Below are 23,712 nucleotides of genomic sequence, written 5' to 3' on the forward strand. Positions count from 1 at the left end.
TTTTTTTTTCCCCAACTATGTTCTTAAAGCTCATTGAGGTATTTGTATGATGACTGCCTTAAAATTCTTGCAGGTAATATATTAGCTCTGTTATCTTGATGCGAGCATTAATTGATTATTTTCCTCCTTCAAGTTGAGATTGTCCAGATTTTTTTATGACAGGTGATTTTTGGTAGAAGCTGTGATGTTTTACATATCATGCTATAAATCTCTCTATCTTACTTAAATCTTCTGTTTTTGGCTTGCCTTCTATGACACTGCCCCATCAGGGGAAAGTAGTATAGGCACTGACGGCTTCCTGACATAAAAGGAGAAGATCATGTATGTTCCACTCAGCATCTGTTGACACCTGGAGGAAAGTTCTTTGTTACTCCTCGGTTGAAGAAGTGATGCAGCTTTTTACTAGTTGTCTACTACACTATCGTGTCTGGAAGGATGGGAATGCCTTATTACTATTTCCCACATGACTTCCATTGACACGGAAAGGGGTCTGGCCTAGTTATACCTGGATGCCTTTGGAAGTCCTGACTCTCCATTCTCTTTGAGGCCTCTCCTCACACCACTCCAGCTAGAGGATGGATGGTATCTCTCTATCACCAGGTGGACGTGGAAGTTGCGGGTCTCCTGGGTTCTCCTCTGATTCAGTGAGGCTGTGGGCCACTCATTCCTGTGCAACAGGAATGGAAATCTTCCCTTCCTCTTTAGCTCTCGGTTTTGCTAATGTAAGTTTTAATAAATTTTAAAATGCTGAAATCTTAAACTCATGGATTAAATTTCATATCTGAATGAATCTATTAAAATTTGCTCCTCCATGTTGAGGTTTATTTGTACATTTCAAGCTAGAGCAACTACTCCTGTTGTTCTGAATTCAATTATGAAATTCTGGCTTTGACCTTTAACAAGCTTCTAGAGATGTATAAAAACATGAGAACATTAATAAGTTATTAGGCTTGCCGGCATCCGCTAGTGAGAAATGTCATTTTGTTTCAACATGCTATCCTGTTATCATGCCTTGAATAGTTACAGGACTATTTTATATTCCCTTGTGCTTTTGATTTTTTTTTACCTCACATCTGCTGCCTTAGACTAGCCACTCATCAGCATTAATTTCACCTTCCGGTCTTTAGGTTTCTCACAACAGCCAAAGAACCCAAAGGTTAATTTCTACTAGACCATTTTGGATGGTATATATACCCTCTGTTGTCATCTCTGCTCCTGTTGTCCTTTTCCTCACAAGCTCCTCAGCCTCAAATAATTCATTCCTTCTGGTGTATCCATTCTCTTATTAAATAGTCATTTTCAGGTATTTTTGAATCTCAGGCCATGCATGTACACAATATTCCGTCCTCTTGCTTGGAATCCACAATCATCCTAAGTTAAGCTTCTTGCAGCCCTTGGTAAATCATCTCAGGAATTCTACCTACTTAGAAATTTTCCTTGACACTGCCCCACATATTCCTAAATTAAGTCCAGTATTAACTGTAAACACATAAATCTTGAACACTTTGCTGTTTTTTTCTTTTTTTAAGATAAACTATTTTAGGGCAGTTTTTAATATATAAAAAATATGAAGGTACCACAGAGTTTCCATATACTCACACCAGTTTCCTGTATGATTAACATTTTTTACTAGACTAGTCAAATAGTTATAGTTCCTGGTACATTATTATTAACTGAAGTCCCTATTTTATTCAGATATCCTTATTTTTTTACCTGCTATTTCTGTTCCAGGATTACATCCCGGATAGTATTTTACATTTCACTGTCATGTCTTCTTTGGCATCTGTTGGCTGTGACAGTTTCTTAGACATTTCTTCTTTTCAGTGATCTTGAGAATTTTGAGGAATTCTGGATATTGTGTAGAATATCCCTCAGCTTGGATTTATTTGTTTTTTCTTTCATGATTAGAATGGGTTATGATGTTTTAGGGGAGAATATTACGGAGGGAAAAGGCCATTTTCATCACTTCATGTCAAGAGTGCATGCTCTCAATATGACTTAATACTTTTGATTTGACCTTTAGTACTCGACAAGGGTTTGTTAGGTTTCTTCACTGAAATGTACTTTATTTCCCCATTTCCATATTGTACACTTTGGAAGGGAGTCACTGTGTTCAGCTCACACTTAAGGAATGAGTGGTCAGACATCATTTCCCTGAAAGTGACGCTCGTTACCTACGCAAATCATTTGGAATCCTGCATGGGAGGATCTCTCTTCTTCATCTATGTCTTTAGTCATTAATTAATTTATATTATTATAAATTTATATTATTATAAACTCATGAATATTTTGTATGTATAATTCTTCTTTATTTCATTGCTCTGATTGTTCCAGCTTTGGCCATTGGGAGCTCTTTGAATTGGCTCCTTATGCATGTGTTGTGTCTTTGGCATGACAGCAAGAAATAATATATTTCCCCAAATTCCTTCAACAATACTGTTCTACATGCAACACATTTCTGATGCTAATACCTGCTGTGTGTTTTTACATGTGGATGTGTGTGGATGTGTGGGTGTATAATTTACATATAATGAGAGACAAAATGGTGTGCAAGGAAAAAAATATGATTCAGGTCTCAGTTTCCAAAATGTCCATGATTGAGCTTGTGATCTTTAAGAAAACTTCACTTAATCTCATGTTCCACATCTCAAGAAGGGACGCCATCCTTCTTCACATGGAACTTGTGAACTTGAAACATCCTATCAGTCACCTTGTGCAACAATCTTGCTATTTAATTACCATTCAGTAATTGTGATTTTCCCTATTTTTGCTGCCACCATCTTTTTACCATCTGCTTTTACCTCTGACAACTCCAATTGCCTCCAAAGGCAAATTAAATTTGAATATATACAGATTAATGTCATAATTAATAAAGTTTATAAGAGCAAAACATTTTCATTCAGGGGTACATGCATATATAATACAATTACATAAAGACGTGCAGTCATCCCCTGCATAATAAATAAGCTCCGGAGTGCTCTTATTTTCTCCCTTTACTTGCTTCTGGCTCTTTCTTGTCTTCTAATTTACATATCATATCCTCAGAGTTGCCATCTTTAATCCAGAATTTAGGTTAGAATTTTCAGTTATGGATCTCTGAATTTTATGGAACTTAGAACACAAAACCAGCTTATATCTTTAAAGAGATTATGATAATCATAATTTTTCACAATACTGAGGGTCTTTTCCCCCACCTACATTGTAAGTTAGCACTAAAATGCATGTAAGAATATATTATCTGATGATAATCATTTTAATTTTTAAGTTTTCCATACATTAATAGAGAAACTATTATTACAAGATCTTTTGTGGGTATTAAATTAAATATTTTCAAGTCTGATGCCTGCTACAACATAAAGGATGATAATAAAACTTACTAGACCATAATGCTGCCCATAACTGTGTTCACAGTGCTTTTCTCATCAAACCTCAGTAAATACACGTATCTGTATGCTATAGAAAAGGCCTGTTTATTGACCCACAAAATAGTTCAAATTGAGATTCTGCTGCTTATTAACATCAGGAACTGCGGGAAGCTCCAGCTGTAATCCTGGGTTTTCCTGAAGTAGGAATGATAATGCCTGACTTACAGTGCAAAGATTAAGGATGGTATAGACTTTATTTAATTAGATGAGGGATCCCTATATAATTGTCTCTATGTATATAAAGAGTTTTTAAATTTGCAGTTTGATATTACATTATCAAAAACAACTTTACACTTAATGTCATTCTGTTTAATTTCATGTTAATGAATCATCTTATATATTAAAAAAGTTTAAAAATATGAGATTTTATATACCCAACACCTAGGATAAAATATAACATTTTTACAAATTACTAGAATTACCTTGAATTCTGTCTTTTATTACTTTCCCTCTTTGTTAGAAGATGGCCAGTATTCTGAAAATTGAATATTCCATTTTATGTATCTTTTTGGTTACCTATTATTTTATATATTTCAACTCAGAAATACATACCAATTCAACTAATTTAAAAGAAAGCTTATATAAATGCTATTATATATGCATATATTTGTACATATTTACATATATATCTGCACAAATCTAAGCTAAACTTATGTTATCATTCAACGTTTTATTTATGAGAATTGTACTTACTGGCATATGTGTCTCTAATATTTTTCAATTTCATCATATAAATATATCGGAGTTGAGAACTGATTTATCCATTTAATTATCCACAGTGATTTAGATCAGCAATATCCAAGAGCATTTTCTGCAATGATATAAATGCACAGATGATTATTGAGTGCTTTAAATGTAGTTGGTGCAACATGGTAACTGATTTTATTCTATTTTAATTTAGTGATCTAAAATTTAAAAACAATTTCAAGATTTTATTTATTTATTTGAGAGAGAAAGATAGCAGAGGGGGGAACAGAGGGAGAAGGGCAGGCAGACTGCACTGAGCGTAGAGTCCAGCCTGGGGTTCAATCTCACAACCCTGAGATTATGACCTGAGCTGAAGTCAAGTCTGATGCTTAACTGACTGTGCCACCCACAGGCCCCTAAAATTTGAATTTGAATAGCCACATGTCCTCAGTAACTACTGTACTAAGCAGCACAGAATCTTTTTTTTTTTTTTTTTTTTTTTTTTTTTAGTTTTAGTTTTAGTTTTAGTTACATCTGCTAATGCTTGTGCATGACTCCTATGGACATGTGAGACTTTCTCCTGGATCCATACCAAATACTAGCATTGGTGGGTCACAGGTCAGACATATCCCAAAACTGCAATAGAATTAATAGAATTGCCATGTTATTCTCTAAAATTATTGTAACAATTATACTTCTGCTGTCAGTATATGGGAGTTCCTGTGTTACTAGGTAACTCTTGACATTGCCAAGCTATAAAAATGTCAATATTGTGAGTTTTAACATTTCCCCTTGTGCTTTTAATTTTTATTTACTTAATTACGAGAGGTTGAGTACCTTTCATGTTAGTTATTGGCCATTTGGAGTTCCATTTCTCTTAAACAGCTAGTCATAAAATGTATCCATTTATTTTATTGGCAAAAATTTAAATGTAGAGCAACCTTCAGTTATGCGTTAGTGGTCTCACTGTATTCAAGAAGAATCTGATACAGAGAGCAGCAGAAAATTGTGCAAAGTCACAGTCATGTCAGTGAATGAGTCCCCTCCCCCAATAATTGTCTCTTTCCTTTGAACTTTGGGATTTTGATGATTTTCTTATTCGGAGAAACTAGAAGGACCAAACATTATGGTCCTGGTTGCCTTATCTGTGACTTAACTGGGTTTGAAAAACAGTGGATGTAGCTTGACTCTGTTGAGTGTTCTGTGGTCCACTGGAGCAGAGTATTGATGAATACTGTTAAGACAACCCAGTCTGGAGAAGTTCTCTGTGGGAATGCATCGAACGTTCATTTTTCTGGACCTGCCCAGCATGGTGTTTTCCTATTGCCTGAGTTTCCTTTAGATTGAAGTCACTTTTGTGTTCCCTAACTTTACTACCTGCCCCTGTTTCTCAAATCCATTTCATCCCTCCCTGGTATATAGCACACACAGAACCTGTGTTTTGGTATTATCAGCAATGAATTTAGAAGTTACACAATATGATATATATTTCTCCCTACCTCCATAATGGGCTCTGTCCTTCCATCACAGTATGAGTATGTATATATAAATGTCTATAAATATGTCTGTGTGTGCCATCTATATCTGTATTTAGTTCAGCAAGTGTTCATACTCATGTCCACCTCTAATCCATTACCACAGGGATCATTCTGCCCTCTTCTACTTGGTTTTCTGTTTCTACTTGTTTATTCTACTCCAGCAGTGAAAAACTGTGTCCCTCAAGCCGCTACCCATTTACATTTATAACCACAGTTGTTCAGTTCAAATACACATGTAGATCTTTCCAAAATTGCTAATCCATAGCTCGGTGAGACACAATTTTGTCAAAGTATAATGCTTTGTATAATACTTTTTGCTTTTAGTCTTACAGATTCCACTCAGTTCCAAAATTTCTTAAGTCAGCACCTTTCCCACCATCTGCCCCCAACCCCCACCACCTCCTTCAGTAAAACGGTTTCATACACAGATAAAACAGATTCTTTTGTCACACTCTGCATTCCACCCTGGGACCCTCTAATCTCTGAAATGACTCTTGTCCACATTTTTGTATACATCAAAGTCTAGTATCGACCTATAGAGTTCTGTAAGTTTTGGCGATTGTATAGTGTCGTGTATCCACTATTCCGTATCAAACGTAAGAGTTCAGGGCCTAAAAATTCCCTGTGCCCTATGTATTCAGTCCTCCCACTAAAAACCTCCCACATGACCCCCAACAACCACTAAACTATTTATTTTCTTACGAGTTTGCTTTTCCAGAATGGCATATAGTTGGATGTAATTTTTTCAGGTTGGCTTCTTTAATTTGCCAATATGCAGTTAAGATTTATTCCCATCTTCTCATGGCTTGAGAGCCAATTGTTTGTCATCCTGAGCAGCATTTCATTGTATGAATATAACACAGTTCATCCATTTACCTATTGAAGGATATCTTAGGTGTTTCCAGTTTGGGACCATTATAAATAAATCCACTGTAAACTTTCAGGTGCAGTGTTTTTGTGTTTTCTTGTGTGTGACTCTAAGTTTTCGAATTAATTGTTTAAGTATGTAGGAAAGTGACTTCTAGATGATAGGCTAAGATGATGTTGAACTCTATAAGAAATTACCAAATTGTATTCATTTTGCAATCCCACCAGCAGTGAGGAGAGTTATTGTCCTTCTATATCCTGGTCAGAAGTAGTAGTGTGATTTTTTTTTTTTTTTTAATTTACCATTTGTGTGTGTGTGTGTCGTACTATGGTACCATGTGTTGTAATATGGTACCATATTGTTGTTTCAATTTGCAACTCCCTTAGGGCAGATGATTTTGAGCATATTTGCATATGCTTCTTTGTTATTTGTATGTCTTTTGATGAGGTACCTGTCAGATTTTTCAGCCATTTGTCAGGTAGGTTATTTACTCATTGTTGAATTTTAGATATTTTTCATATATTTTGGATTCACGCCCTGTATAAGATATGTGTTTAGCCAACATTTTCTCCCAGTCTGTGGTTTGTCTTTTCATCCCCACCCCCACCCCCGATCCACATTGGGATCTTCAGGAGGGCACATGATGTGGTGAGCACTGGGTCTTACACGAAACTGATAAATTATTGAACACTACATCTGAAACTAATGATGTACTATATGTTGGCTAATTGAATTTAATTAAAAAAAGAAAAAGGAAACTTCACGGTCTTCACTGTGGTAAGCTTCCCTGAAGTAAAGCCCAGGAAAGTGTGGGCACGGCCAAGACTGAAATTCCAGGGGATTTTCATTGTCACAACAATTGATCAAGAGTGCCGGTGACATTGTCCTACCAGTTGACAGTTTCCCAGCTATGACTCTCTGGATGCACCTCTCTGTCCAGGTTTCCAGGAGGCAGTTTGTTCTGTAGCTTTTATTCTCTTATGTTTCTAGAAAAGACATTGACTTTCAGCTTGTCCAGGCTTCCTTAGTATAAGAATGAATGAGGGTGGTAACTTCCAGGATTTGCGCATGTTGGAATTGAAATCAGAAGCCAATGCATTTTTTATAAATAGAATATGGCTTTTATTGTTGTTGTTTTACTTTGCATTTGAATTTATGTTAGTTATATCCTTTTTTGCATTTTGATTATTTTTTTCCTGGTTTGGTCAAATTACTATTGATTCTATATTTCCCATTGCCAACTTGGAAAATTTAACGTGCTTCTCCATTCCATTAATTTTTGACTTCCTTAACCCGGAACTCATGCATTTATTCAGTGAATATTTATTGATTACCTACTACTTATCGTTTCTTCCTGGCATGGGATTAAAACATTGAACAAAGTAGAGAAGAGTTTATATTCGAGGTATTCTCGCGAAGAAAAAAGCAAATAAGTACACAATAAAATGTCAGTAACCAGTAAAAATAAATCAGGTAATGGGTTGGATTGTTTCATTAGTGATTATACTTGGGAAAATTCTGACAAATGTCTGTATTTCTGACAATAAAACACATATTTTTCTTGGTTAATTAAAAATAAAAACTCTAATTTCCCCCCACAATTATGTTCTACTGTCACTTTCCATTATGCCCAGAATGAGATCTTCAAAACGTTTCTCTTCTCTTTTTCTCCCCTTCATTATCAATATCTATATTTACGTATATGGATCATATTTTATATGTTACAGAGATGAAATGAAAAAGTAAAATTAAATTAAAAATCAAAATAGAAAAAATTAAAAATTTCCTTATAATGCTGAATCTATATTTTATTAAGTTCTATTATATTGCTAGTATTATTTTATATTTATTCATATGTATGTTCATAGATATTTATAGAAATTATGTATTGCTATATATTTCACATATTTCTTTACTCATCCCTTTCTTTTTTTCAAAGTTTTTCCTCATTGTAGAGATTTAAAGAAAAATGTTGGTTAGAACATTTCTCCTTTACATGAGAATCATGGGTGATAAACTCTCCAATATCTACAAATATCCTTCTTGTGCCATAGTAAGATATTGACATCTCTGTTGGGTGTAACATCTTTGTATCGTATTATTTACTTCTGGTGGTTTTTCTACTACATTTTAGCTTCTAGAGTTATACATGAAAACTCTAATACTGCCCTGATCTTTTCCTTTTTGAGAAAATGTTTCCCCATCCCATTTTTTTTTTTAAGATTTTATTTATTTATTTGACAGACAGAGATCACAAGTAGGCAGAGAGGCAGGCAGAGAGGGAGAGGAGGAAGCAGGCTCCCCGCTGAGCAGAGAGCCTGATGTGGGACTGGATCCTGGGACCCTGGGATCATGACCTGAGCCGAAGGCAGAGGCTTTATTTAACCTACAGAGCCACCCAAGCGCCCCCACCCATCCCATGTTTATAAGATTTTTCCCTCTTTTGTGTGTGTGCGTGTGTGTGTGTGTGTGTGTGTGTGTGATTTCGAAACTCTTATATGTGGTATTATTTTTCTTCGTCAGCTCACTAGAGCCCAAGTCTTGTTGGAATTCCTTGAATAATGGTAGTACTACAAATGGCACAGGTAAAGATGACTTGTGGCTTGTCATTAAGTTGGGACACCTTGTCATCCAGATGTTAATGCTCTTATTCTTCCCAGACCCACAAGTAGAAGGCTTCAGACACTTTTGGTACTTGGAAATCAGGCCAATTAGGCAAATTCACACAGGGTCAATGTGGTTCTTACAATGTGGTTCTGTCAGCTAGGCTCTTTCTAGGAGATAAAGATACAGATAGAGATACCGATATACAGACATTATGTGTTTTTCTTTATAGTTCTCTTAAAGTGATGTCTAGTCCCTACACTGGCCACAGGAACCTTGCACTGCTTTTGTTCTATTGGCTTCCCCTTAGCACCAAAGCCCACCTTCCCACTCAGTTATCCACAGGGGCAGAAAGTGGCTGGGTTATGGCTGGGAGTGGAAGGAAAGAAATACGCTTATGAGTCACCATTTCCTAGAGTCTATTCTAGAATTGCCTCTATGGTTATAGATTGATACTGAGAGGTTATAAGGTACTACCTGGACCCTCAGAAACATGCTTAGGCTATGAATGAAAGCAACCTTAGAAAATATAGTCATAACGATTCATTCTGTATGTTTTTGAAGAGTGCATAAGGGTTCCGTAATAAGCATTTGTGTTTTTGTTTGTTTGTTTGTTTGTTTTCAGCATAACAGTATTCATTGTTTTTTGCACCACACCCAGTGCTCCATGCAATCTGTGCCCTCCATAATACCCTCCACCTGGTTGCCCCACCCTTCCACCCCCCACCCGTTTGTTTTAACTGAACAAACGCATTTTCATCTTGTGCATATTTTGTCAAGATTTGATGAGATTTCTTATTTAGTAGAATAAGTTTAATAACATCCAAAGAAGGATTTTAGTCACAGTCGTATATTCTGGTGAGAATTTTATCTTTGTTTCTGTGAGAATATTTCAGTTTTACTTCCTTAACTAAAGAAATTCTATTTATCATTGAAGTAATTTTCAAACCTCAATGAAATAATTTATGCCTTCTTCTAATTACATGTTTTGTTAGTATTTGCTTAATATTATAATGTAACTAGTTGTTTGACTATCAATCTAAATATATTTCTCCATGAAACCTGCGAAGTATATAATGTATTTTTAAATAGTTTTTAGCACATATGGGTGTTTAATAGTATTGACAGTAATAGTCATCAGATGAAGCTATTAAGTTATTTGATGTTTTAGAGAGAGTTCAATGATGAGTTTTGTTAAGAGTCTTTAACAGAGGCTACTAGGGTTATTGCTTAATAAGGATATTAAATTGATTTTTTTCTCTGTATTGAAATAGCCTAGAGTTATGTGGAGTGAAATTCCAGAATAAATGAAATATACTAAAATGTAGAATTTTTTCTTCAATTTTTAGTTTTGAGAGAGAGAGAGAGAGAGCACATGAGCTGCAGAGGGAGGGGGAGAGAGAGAGAATCCTAAGCAGGCTCTACTCCCAGCGTGCCTCCCAACACAGGGATCTATCTCAAGACCGTAAGATCATAACCTGAGCTGAAATCAAGAGTCAGAGGCTTTACCAACTGAGCCACCCAGGAACCACTGGACTTTTTCTACTAACGGGAACCCTATTCGCAGTTGCAGTTAGCCTAGAAAACTGTTCTCGGATTTGTTTTATCACATAAACGATCACATGGTTATCACAAATCCACTCAATAGTAATTTAAAATAAATTTTCAAATGAATTTTCAAAGCTGAAATGAATTACATGTTAATTTGCCTCATAATTTACTGTAAAATGGAGTTCCCACTATTATAAATCACTGGAATATTTTCTAAGATAGGTAAACTTTTCATAAGGAAATGACTTTTCTTGTGTAAGTCTAGATAGGAAGCATTTTAGAAAGATAATGAAACATAAACATGATCTAAAAATGCCCCTGCATGGAAGTGAAGCTGGTATGTGGGGTAGAGAACACAGTGACACTGGAACAGTTTCAACAGTGCCAGGGTCTCCATCTGTTGGGATCAAAACACAAGTTTTTGCAGCCTTGAGCATGACTTTGGACCGATCGTTTATATTATTCCTTCCAGTGATAGGATTCAATGAGCATAGAGTTAAAAAAACTAGTTGCCTGTATGAAAGTGAGGAAAATAATTTGTCCTAATGAAGTGTGACCATAATTGTTTTTAAATCAAATAGCAGATTCTTCAGACATACTGGTGACAGTAGGATTCAGGTCAGGTGTGCTGAGATTCTAAATTGCTACTGACTTTACCCCAAGGGACAAAATACCATCTGCTACCTGTTACGTTTGTTGTTTTTATTATTGTTGAACTCATTTGCTCTTTTTGTTAAAATTAATTAATTTATTTTTTATTTTAAGCATAACAGTATTCATTTTCTTTACTATTCATTATTTTTGCACCACACCCAATGCTCCATGCAATCTGTGCCCTCTCTAATACCCACCACCTGCTTCCCCCAACCTTCCACCCCCCCACACCATTTCAAACCCCTCAGATTGTTTTTCAGAGTCCATAGAGATTCTGCTGAGTGAAATAAGTCAAGCAGAGAGAGTCAATTATCATATGGTTTCACTTATTTGTGGAGCATAACAAATATCATGGAGGACATGGGGAGTTAGAGGGGAGAAGGGAGTTGGGGGAAATCGGAAGGGGAGGTGAACCATGAGAAACTATGGACTCTGAACTCATTTGCTCTTCAAGTGGCTGGATGCATGATGTTAGCCTTCCCTTATAGAAGTAAAAACAAATAAAACCATGATATTTATTAGTGAATCTCTCTTGATATTTAGAACTGTCATTAAGTCATAGTTACTCTAGGCTTCAAATATGCGCAATCTTAAAGTCATTGCATTTTTAAAAAAAAATCTAAATCAGAGGCAAGATGTTGTATGTGGAGCAAAGATTTCTACTGTACTTCACACACCGTTAATAATGATTCTATTTCCAATCCTGTCTGCCCAAACCGAGACAGTACCTTGTTCATGTCAAGTGGCCAAATCATAAAGTCTACAGATCCTGGCTTTGGAGGGATTAACAGCCACCGAGGACCAGAGGTACCATCGCTGCAGGCTCTTCTAATTTCCCAGGCATCCATAGGGCAGTATGCAAACAAGCCAGATTGGATGCAGTCATGGCGTTTTAAGGAAGGAGACGAGGAGCTTGGATATCCAGCACTCACAGACATGATGCAGTAGCTCAGGGGACTCCATTACCAGGGAGGTTACGGGGATTAGACCCCCTGTGTGGTAGTAGTCCCACAGAGTCCCTTCCATAGCACTTTCAGTAGCCTGCCACTCAACGGGCTGCCGCAGGTGTGCCCTGGGGAGGGCTACAGGGAACTTCAGCTCCTGCTCTACCCGATAATACCTGCCGTGTAGGAAGGCCATCTCGGTCATCAAGAGGCTTTGTGTGAGGAACCATAGAAGGCAGCCCAACCCCACTGCCCCATGACATGGCCTGTGTACTCATCTTTGAGCTGAGGTTTCAGTGGGCGATACTGAAGACTATTTGTACTAAGTACCAAGTACCCTGCTGGGGCAAGGCACTGAGGCCTAAAGTCATTGAACATATCCCAGGGTTGTTGGAAGCCAGCCCTGCCTCTTGGCAATTTGGGACTCTCCCTGAACTTTATTTTTAAAGTATGTCCAGCTTTAGCACCAGATTAGGAACCAGGTCATCCTTTAACACCAGTGCTTTGTCCATGACTAATATTAGCAAGCCAGTTGGAGAGAGCCACCAAACTACGAAGGATCATTACAAGGATGGCCTGGATTATGATAGGGGAAAAGATTTGGATTATCATTCATATGATATTTTTGTGAACTGATAGAAACCAACCTATGGGTAACACATGTAATAGTTTACATGCAATATTAGAGGAAACACCAAGTCTGTTGTTTTCCATAAGGCACAAATCAGCTCCTATGACTTTCAGTAAAATATATTCTGGGCCTGTGCTAGTTTGTTTGTTTGTTTGTTTTTAAATAATGTGTTTTATCTCATCCTTGTACTAAATAGGTGAAATAAGTGTAATCATTAAAATATTAGAGAATGGGACAAAGGATTAACATTTTTAAAAACCTACCCACTTTTCCAAAAGCAAGAAGTGATTTTTCTTTTTCTATGATGACTCAGTATTAAACCTAACGGCTTAAGATTCTTCTGGAGTATTTTTGCATTTTCCTAAGTAGCTGAAAATAAACCTTCAACTTACACATCATGAGTACCTATTTTATCTCAGGATGGAAAAAATAGAAATAAGACACATTTTTCTGTGCTTTATTTAATAAATTCTCATAATCTAGAGAAAGTTAGATTAGATAGATAAATTAAATCAAACAATTAAAACATTTAACTGAAATACAGTATGAGAGAGGTAAATACATATTTACATTAAAACATAGAGGGGTAACATCTAGCAACTTAAATTATGTCAGATGAAAAGTGACTTTTTATAACTGTATTAGGCTTGAATTTTTTTTAATAATCATATTCCTGAGTGTGTGTCATAAAAGGTGAAATAAATTATATTTGCTTCCGGTAACAGTACTATTAGGCTTTGGAAACAGCTGAGTAAGAGCTATTATTTATAGGCCTACATACAATTTTTAAGTGAAATTGAAATGGAAAAATCACTTTTTTCAAAGTACCAAGTATACCTACAGAATATTTTTATTTAGTTTAAATTGATGTATGGATTTGAATATTATAAGAAATCATTTCATGTTCTTCCAACCAGACTTCTGTTTCTGATACTACGATAATGTGCTTTTGAAATTCCCCTATGAAAGGCTTTCAATTTTATCTCACTGGAGTTTCTGTAATTAAAGGAATTTAAATAGGTTAGTCAAATATGGATATATTTTAAATTTAAGGAAAGAATGGTTGGAGGGGCAAGCGTCAGCCATGGGCTGAAAAGTGTATTCGTGGCACCCATCAAAACCAGGATGGAGTTGTGACCCTCTATAGAAATTGTTCCATGTCATGTCACAAGCCTCTTCTAATAGTTGGTCCTAATGAAGTGTTTGCTGATATTGATGCAAATATAACTTTTTCTCAATAAAAACTATTACTCTTTTCAAAAGTACTGTATGGTACGTAAAAGCAGTTCTTTGATATTAAAGCAAATTCTTCAAATTATTTTAAGTCATCATTTACATACACTAAAATGAATCCTTTACGTGAATGATTCAAAGACTTTCACAGAGAGATACAGAACAGTGAGCACCTAACTCAGCACTTAGATCATTTCCATCACATCAAAAAATTCCCTTTAACCCCTTACCTCTAGCCTGAGCCCACAACAACCTATGACCTATATTTTTATCTCTGTAGTTTTGCCTTTTTGAGAAAATCACATAATGGAATTGTATAATATGAGGCCTTTGTGTCTGCTTCTCATCCTTCACACTTTGGAATCCATCCCTGTGGCTGCATATCTTAGTATTTTTTTTCTTTTTATTGTGGAGTCTAGTGCCTTGAATGAACATGCCAAAATGGGACCATTCACAGTGTGAAGAACAACTAGGTTGTTTACAGTTTGTGGCTATAAATATAAAAACAAAAAATACTGTGCATTTTCACTTGCAAGTCTTGAGCCTGTGAGCCTGTGTTTTCACTGTAAGTAAGTAGCTGGAAGTGGAGTGGCTGAGATAAGCAGTAAATGTGTTTTTGGGTTTATGAAAAATTGTCGAACATTTTCCAGCATGACTGGAACATTTTGAATACATGCCATCAGTGTGTGTAAATTCTAGCTGGTCCACATCCTCATTAGCTTCTCTTATTTTCATTCTTTGATTTTCTGTTTCTCCAGTGTGATCGAGTTGAAGTGGTATCTACTGTGTTCTTAATTTATGTTTCCCTAAAGACTAAGGGATTTGAGCATTTTCCCATATCTTGTGCCATTTGTATATCTTCTTTGGGAAAATCTATTCAGATCTCTTTTTTTTTCTCTCTTTTGGATGATTTTTCTTTTAATTACTGGATTATTGAATTATATGAATTCTTAATACATTCAGAATATAAACCCTTATATCAATATTTATTTTAAAATATTTTATGCTAGTTGGTAGCATTGCCTTTCATTTTATTAAAAGGATCTTATGAAGTGCACAACTTCTTATTTACTTCAAAGAAGTCAAATTTATGATTTTTTCTTTTATGGTTTTTGCTTCTCTGAATTTTTAACAACAAAAACTTAGCCATAAGTGAAAGTCAGAAAAATTTTCTTTAATGGTTTCAATCAGATAGTCCAAAGTTTTCATTTTTATACTTAAGTTTTTGATAAATATTTAGTAAACTTTAGAATATGGTGCAAGATAGAGTTTACAGTACATTTTTTTTGCATGTATACTAACATAATTTCCAGAATTATTTGTTGAAAATACTACCTTTTCTCCTTAAAATACTTTTGTATTGGAGCATCTGTCAACAATGAATTGATCATATATATATATATATATATATATATATAAAGCAGGTAGATATCCAGACGCTCCATTAATTTACATGACTATTTTTGAGCCAATATTGCACTGTTTTAATAATTTCAGTTTTTAGTAAGTTGTGATGCTAGGTGGTCTGAGTCCTCCAGCTTTATTCTTTTTTTCTATTTTTTTTAACTTTTCTACATATCTTATTTTTTCATAAAAGTATTTTACAATTAGTGTGTCCATTTCTGCCAAAATTCTGTTGGAATTTCCTATTTAGATTTCATTGAATATATAATTTGGGAAGAATATTGAAATCATATTATTAAGTCTTTCAATTCTTGGACATCATATACTTCTCTATTTAGATCCTCTTCAGTTTCCTTGGAAATACTTTATGGTCTACAATATGCAGCTCTGACATATATTTTGTGAAATTTTTTCCTAAACCTTTCATATTTTTCATGATATTATAAACCTTTTCAATTCTATCAGTTGTACCTCCTTTTTTTTATCCAACTTAACAATTTTTATCATTTAAGTGATATACTTAGATGTCTTTAATGTAACTATCAATATAATTACTTTTTAAAAAAGATTTTATTTATTTATTTGACAGAGAAAGAGAGAGATCACAAATAGAGAGGCAGGCAGAGAGGCGGAAGAAGTGTCCTTGCTGAGCAGAGAGCCTGATGCGGGGCTCCATCCCAGGACCCTGAGATCATGTCCTGAGTTGAAGGCAGAAGCTTAACCCCACTGAGCCACCCAGGCACAATATATAGTTTTAAGTATTGCTTTTTTATTTACTTATAAATATACTATTTTGCTATTTATTTCCTATTTTGCTTTGCTCCTCTTTTTTCTTTTTGGCCTTTATTTAGAAATGTAATATTTTTTATTCCATTTTATCCTCACTATTGATTTTTGGATCATGCTCTATGTTTTGTTTTTTTAGTAATTGTTTTAGGATTACAAAATATATTTTATCACAACTTACCTTACTTATGTAGTAGTATGTATTGTACAGTGTAAGAATCTTATCACAACTCTCTCCCATTTCCTCACTTTCCTCCTTTGTACTTAATTATCTAATCTTTTATTTTGACATTTAGTATAAAACCCACAATACAATTTTAATTTTTTTGTATTGTTAATATATTTTTCTTTTTTTTAATTTTAAAAGTATGTAACAAAAAAATCTGGGAAACTATATACATCAAAATTTAACACAGATTTTTTTTTAATTTAATTTTATTTTTAAGGAGGTTAAATATATGGAAAATACTTTTATTAAAAAGATGTTATTTATTTTTTAGATTTTATTTATTTATGGGACAGAGCGAGCACAAACAGGGGGAATGGGAGAGGGAGAAGCAGGGTCCCCACTAAGTAGGGAGCCTGAAGCAGGGCTTGATCTCAGGACCCTGGGATCATGACCTTTGCCGAACACAGATCTATTTTATTTTATTTTATTTTATTTTATTTTATTTTATTTTATCTTATTTATTTGACAGTCAGAGATCACAAGTAGGCAAAGAGGCAGGCAGAGGGAAAGGGGGAAGCAGGCTCCCCACTGAGCAGACAGCCCGATGCATGGGGCTTAATCCCAGGACCCTGGGATCATGACCTGAGCTGAACACAGATCTCAACCAACTGAGCCACCTAGGTGCTCCTTAAAGATTTTATTTTTACTTTATCTCTACATCCAATGTGGGGCTTGAATTTATAACCCCAAGGTGAGCCACATGTTCTGTTGACTGAGCCAGCATGGTGCTCTAGAAAATACTTCTTCTATCGACTCTAATTTTCACCCCTTCTGATTCCCTTCATTTCTTTTTGTGTATCCAGATCTCCGTCTGGTGTCATGTTTATTCTGTCTGTGAGGCAGATCTGCTTCCAGTAAACCCTACATGTTTTGTTTGTTTGTTTTCCCATCAACTGAAAAGTCCGGTATTTTTCTTATTTTTATCCTTTATGTTTATTATTTTTCACCCCTTCTGGCTGCCTTCAGTATTTCCTCTTAAACTTTGTTTTCCCACACTTTGGCTATAACATGTTAGTATGTATTTTTTTTAATTTATCCCGTTTATGGTTCTCTGAGCATCATAGTGTACTGTACTGGCTTTCATTAATTTAAGAAATGCTTGAACTCTCATTCAACTGTTCCTCTGATCCTTTCTTATTCTTTGTATGTTTTTGTTGTTCTACTCAGACTTCAGTTACATGTATGTTAAACATTTTGATATAAAGCTCCTAATTCTTAGAGCTCTGGTCTAAATTTTAAAAATTATCTTTATTCTTTATTTTGGATAATTTCTATTGAACTGTCTTAAAATACATTAATTACTTCTTTTTCTCTGCTCAGTATATACTATTAAGCTTTTTGAATGATTTCTGTATCTCAGATAACACATTTTGCATTTCTGGCATTTCTGTTAGATTCTTTCTTAGATCACCATCTTGCTACTAAAATTCCCATCTACTTCTGCATGCTGTGTCTTTTCCACTATATCCTTTGATTAATTAATCACAGTTCCTTCAAAATCCCTACTTAGAGAGTTTCACCAACAGGCCCATTTCTAAGTTTGATTCTGTTAACTGGTTTTCCCCTTTAAAATGAGTAATTTTCTTGTTATTTTTCCCCCCTTCAGTGTGTATCATGTATTTGGTAGCATTTCAGATACTATACTTAAAAGATGAGTAAAGACTAAGCAGAATTTTATTCTTGCTTGGAAATGGACATGGCTCAGGAGTGCCCGAGTCAGTTGGTAAGCATCTGACTCTTGATCTCAGCTGAGGTCTTGATCTCAGGGTCATGAGTTCAAGCCCATACTGCACTTGATGCTGGGCATGAAGCCTAGATAGATAGATAGAGAGAGAGAGAGAGAGAGAGAGACATATAGAAAGACATGTCTCTTTTTCTTACTGTGTTAATGGAGAGATTTGAATTAATCTAGTCATGAGTTAGGGGGGCTTAGCTTTTATTGTTGCTAAAGTCACCGTCAGTGAACCATAGACTTCAAATTACTCCATCTTGGCTAACTGCTACCTTGTGCTGTAAGACCTGCAGTGACATAGATTTTCTCAGTGTTGCTGCTTTAGTCAAGGTGTTAATAGGATTGTATGCCTGAGACACAGAAGGGCTCTCTTTTCTTCCTCTGTTCTTCCAGTGGTGGGTTGCTGTTGATTTTACTTAATAGAAGACCCTGAGTGGGCAGTAGGGAATTAAGGGATGTGTCCGTGGTTCTCCTTCTTTAGCCTTAGTCTTAGGGTCTGGTCTGTGTTTGTGTGCCTCCAATATAGCCCCCCCCCCCACACACCCACACAAACTTTTTCTCCAACTCGATAGCCGTCAGCCAAACTGCCTTGCAACACTGAAGTGTCTTTAGGAAGAATGATTTTCTTTCCCTTACCCTGATTTGTTTCAGTGCCTGGTCCTTGATGAGAATGCATTCCCTTACCCTGTTCTAGAAACAGAAGGCTTTGTTTGTTTCTTTCTGCTAGAAGTGACCAGCCATTCCCCTGTACCAGTGGAGATGGGTGGGAACGTTTCTAGTTTCTCTTGTACATAGACAGTTTTTGTTTCATATGAGATAAGGGTCTGGGCTCTTTACCACTCTGCTCATGATGGCTTATCACTCCACATCTCTCTGTGTCACTGCAAGCCCTCCTCTGAGCTAAAGCCTTCCCCAGCCTCTCTCATGACCACCCAGTGAAACTTATTTTTAGCACATCCGAGTAATTAAATTCTCTCATTCACTTGTTCTTGGCCTTTAAGAATTCATGACAATTTGTTTTGTTTTCTTTTATTTTGAAAGTATAATTTTGCTAGATTTATAACTCTAGGTTGGTGTTTTCTATCTTTCATCACTTTAAATATTTCACACCACTGCTTCTTTCTTGCATGATTTCTGACAAGAAGTCTGCTGTAGTTTTTAATCCTTATTCTTCTGTAGGTAAGGTGTTTTGTTATTGTTGTTTTGTTTTTTGTTATTCTACTATGCCTTTTTTGAAGATTTTGTGTTTAGCTTTGATTTTCTACAGTTTCAATATAATATGCCTAATGATAGTTTTTGTTTGTTTTCTATATGTATGCTGCTTTGTGTTCCCCAAGCTTCCTGATTTTATGGTTTGATGTTATTATTATTGTTATTATTATTATTGTTTTCTGCCATTATTTATTCAAATATTTCTTTCAGTTTCATTCTCTCATTGTTTTTTTTGATACTCCAATTATATGCATGTAACACCTTTTGAAATTTTTACACAATTCTTATATATCCTGATTTTTTTTTCCTTTTCATTTTTTTTCCCCTTTTTATTTCATTATGGGAAGTTTTTACTGACATATTTACAGGCTTACCAGTTTTTTCCTCAGTCATGTGCATTCTATTAATGGACTTTGCAAAAATATTCTTCATTTTTCTTACATTGTTTTTAATTTCTAGCATTTTCTTCTAGCATTTCCATCTCCTTATTTATATTACTCACCTGTTTTTGCTCGTTATCAAATTTTCAATTAAAGCACTTAACATTTTAATCACATTTATTTTAAAATCATCATTCAAGTGATGCCTGGGTAGCTTGGTCTGTTAGTGTCTGCCTTCGGCTCAGGTCATGACCCCAAGGTCCTGGGATTGAGTCCCACATCGATCAGGGAGCCTGTCCTGCCTGCTGCTCCCCCTGCTTGTGCTTGCTCTCTTGCTCTCTCTCTCTCTCTCTCTGACAAATAAATAAAATCTTTAAAAAAATAAATTCATCTTTAAGGTGTAGAGACAGCTGGTGTATTCTGGATTTTTCAATATTTTTGAGGGAGGCTTGGATGGCTATGTATTTCCCCTTTAGGACCAATTTTGCTGTATCCCATAGGTTTTGAACGGAAGTGTCTTCATTCTCATTGGTTTCCATGAGTTGTTTAAGTTCTTATTTGATCTCCTGGTTGATCCAAGCATTCTTAAGCAAGGTGGTCTTTAGCTTCCAGGTGTTTGAGTTCCTTCCAAACTTTTCTTTGTGATTGACCTCCAGTTTCAAAGCATTGTGATCTGAGAATATGCAGGGAATAATCTCAGTCTTTTGGTATCGGTAGAGTCCTGATTTGTGACCCATTATGTGTTCTATTCTTGAGAAGGTTCCATGTGCACTTGAGAAGAATGAGTATTCTGTTGTTTTAGGGTGGAATGTTCTGTATATATCTATGAGGTCCATCTGGTCCAATGTTCTTGTTTCTTTATTGATTTTCTGCTTCGATGATCTATTTGTGAGAGAGGCGTGTTAAGATCTCCTACTATTAATGTATTCATATCAATATGACTCTTTATCTTGATTAACAGTTTTCTTATGTAATTGGTTGCTCCCATGTTGGGGGCATAGATATTTACAATTGTTAGATCATCTTGGTGGATAGTCCCTTTAAGGATTATGTAGTGTCCTTCTGTATCTCTGACTACAGTCTTTAGTTTAAAATCTAATTTATCTGATATGAGAATCGCTACCCTGGCCTTCTTTTGAGGCCCATTGGCATGAAAGATGCTTCTCCATCCCTTCACTTTCAGTCTGGGTGTATCTTTAGGTTCAAAATGGGTCTCTTGTGGACAACATATGGATGGGTCCTGTTGTTTTATCCAGTCTGCAACCCTGTGTCATTTTGTGGGTGCATTTAGGCCATTCACATTGAGAGTGATTATTGATAGATACGTTTTTATTGACATCGTGTTACCTTTGAAGTCTTTCTTTCTGTAGATTGTCTCTATATTTCTGTTCAATGCTATTCTTAGGATTTTTCCTTTTATAGAACTCCCCTTAATATTTCCTGCAGTGTCGGCTTAGTGGATGCATAGTCTTTTAAGCCCTGCCGGTCTTGTAAACTCTTTATTTCGCCATCCATTTTGAGTGTCACTCTTGCTGGATAAAGTATTCTTGGCTGCATGTTCTTCTCATTTAGTGCTCTGAATATATCTTGCCAGCCCTTTCTGGCTTGCCAGATCTCTGTGGACAGGTCTGACGTTATTCTAATGGGCTTTCCTCTGTAAGTAAGGAGCCTCTTTGTCCTAGCGGCTTTCAAGAAATTATATCTACAATTATGATTCCTCAATTTGACTACAAAGTGCCTTGATGTTTTTCTGGAATATTTAATCTTGGGTAGAGATCATTCAGCCTCTAGTACATGAATGCTGGTTCCTTTTGTGAGATTGGGAAAATTTTCATGAAGAACTTGTTCCACTATATCTTCTAGACTTCTTTCTTTCTCCTCCCCTTCAGGGATTCCAATAATTGTGACGTTGGAACGTTTCATGGCATCATTTATTTCCCTGATTCTGCTTTCGAGGCTTCTAAGCTGTTTGTTCCAAGTTTCCTCCTGATCCTTTCTGGGGGGATCACGTTACCTGATTTTAAGCTTTACTGCAAAGCTGTGATCACCAAGACAGCATGGTACTGGCATAAAAACAGACACATAGACCAGTGAAACAGAGTAGAGAACCCAGATATGGATCTTCAACTCTATGGTCAAATAATATTTGACAAAAGAGGAAAAAATATGCAGTGGAAAGAAGACAGTCTCTTCAATAAATGGTGCTGGGAAAACTGGATAGCTATATGTAGAAGAATGAAACTCAACCATTCTCTTACACCGTACACAAAGATAAACTCAAAATGGATAAAAGACCTCAACATGAGACAGGAATCCATCAGAATCCTAGAGGAGAACATTGGCAGTAACCTCTTCGATATCAGCCACAGCAACTTCTTTCAAGATATGTCTCCAAATGCAAAGGAAACAAAAATGAAGATGAACTTTTGGGACTTCATCAAGATCAAAAGCTTCTGCACAGCAAAGGAAACAGTCAACAAAACAAAGAGGCAACCCACGGAATGGGAAAAGATATTTGCAAATGACAGTACAGACAAAAGGTTGATATCCAGGATCTATAAAGAACTCCTCAAACTCAACGCACACAAAACAGACAATCCTATTAAAAAATGGGCAGAAGATATAAACAGACACTTCTACAATGAAGACATACAAATGGCTATCAGACACATGAAAACATGTTCATCATCACTAGCCATCAGGGAGATTCAAATTAAAACCACATTGAGATACCACCTTATACCAGTTAGAATGGTCAAAATTAGCAAGACAGGAAACAACATGTGTTGGAGAGGATGTGGAGAAAGGGGAACCCTCTTACACTGTTTGTGGGAATGCAAGTTGGTTCAGCCACTTTGGAGAACAGTGTGGAGATTCCTCAAGAAATTAAAAATAGAGCTTCCCTATGACCCTGCAATTGCACTACTGTGTATTTACCCCAAAGATACAGATGTCGTGAAAAGAAGGGCCATCTGTATGCCAATGTTTATAGCAGCAATGGCCACGGTCGCAAAACTGTGGAAAGAACCAAGATGCCCTTCAACGGACTAATGGGTAAGGAAGATGTGGTCCATATACACTACGGAGTATTATGCCTCCATCAGAAAGGACGAATACCCAACTTTTGTAGCAACATGGACGGGACTGAAAGAGATTATGCTGAGTGAAATAAGTCAAGCAAAGAGACAATTATTAAATGGTTTCACTTATTTTTGGAGCATAACAAATAGCATGGAGGACAAAGGGAGATGGAGAGGAGAAGGGAGTTGAGGTAAATTGGAAGGGGAGGTGAACCACGAGAGACTATGGACTCTGAAAAACAATCTGAGGGTTTTGAAGGGGCGGGGGGTGAGAGGTTGGGGTACCAGGTGGTGGGTATTATAGAGGGCACGGATTGCATGGAGCACTGGGTGTGGTGCAAAAACAATGAATACTGTTATGCTGAAAAGAAATAAAGATAAATAATTAATTAATCATCAAGAAATTCCATATTTTTACCATACATGAATCTTATTCTAATGTCTGCTTAGTGTCTTCAGATTGTGTTCTACTTTTTCCCTGCCTTTTAGAATGCCTTGAAGTTTTATTGTTGAAACCTGAACATAACGTACCAGGTAATAATTCCTTAGACTGAGGTTTTATTTTAATCTGACTCTGAATTGGGCTACATTTATGTTTGTTTGTAATGATAGATATCAGGGGGTTCAAAATCCCCTAATATCTTTGCTTACTCTCCCCTGTTTCCTTTAGATTATCCTGAGAACTCCTTACACTGAGTGGGTCTTGCTGGCTTATTCCACTCTAATTATTACTGTTAGAGTTCTGAAGCCCTGT

At 35.9% G+C, this 23,712-nt stretch overlaps 1 pseudogene; it reads right to left on the reverse strand.

Moving 5' to 3' along the window:
* Positions 1–12,175, reverse strand: part of LOC131808459 (mortality factor 4-like protein 1) — a 66,241-nt pseudogene extending 54,066 nt beyond the window's left edge.
* Between the last annotated feature and the right edge of the window lie 11,537 nt (positions 12,176–23,712).

The sequence above is a fragment of the Mustela lutreola genome, chromosome 9, assembly GCF_030435805.1.
Source record: "Mustela lutreola isolate mMusLut2 chromosome 9, mMusLut2.pri, whole genome shotgun sequence".
NCBI lineage: Eukaryota > Metazoa > Chordata > Mammalia > Carnivora > Mustelidae > Mustela > Mustela lutreola.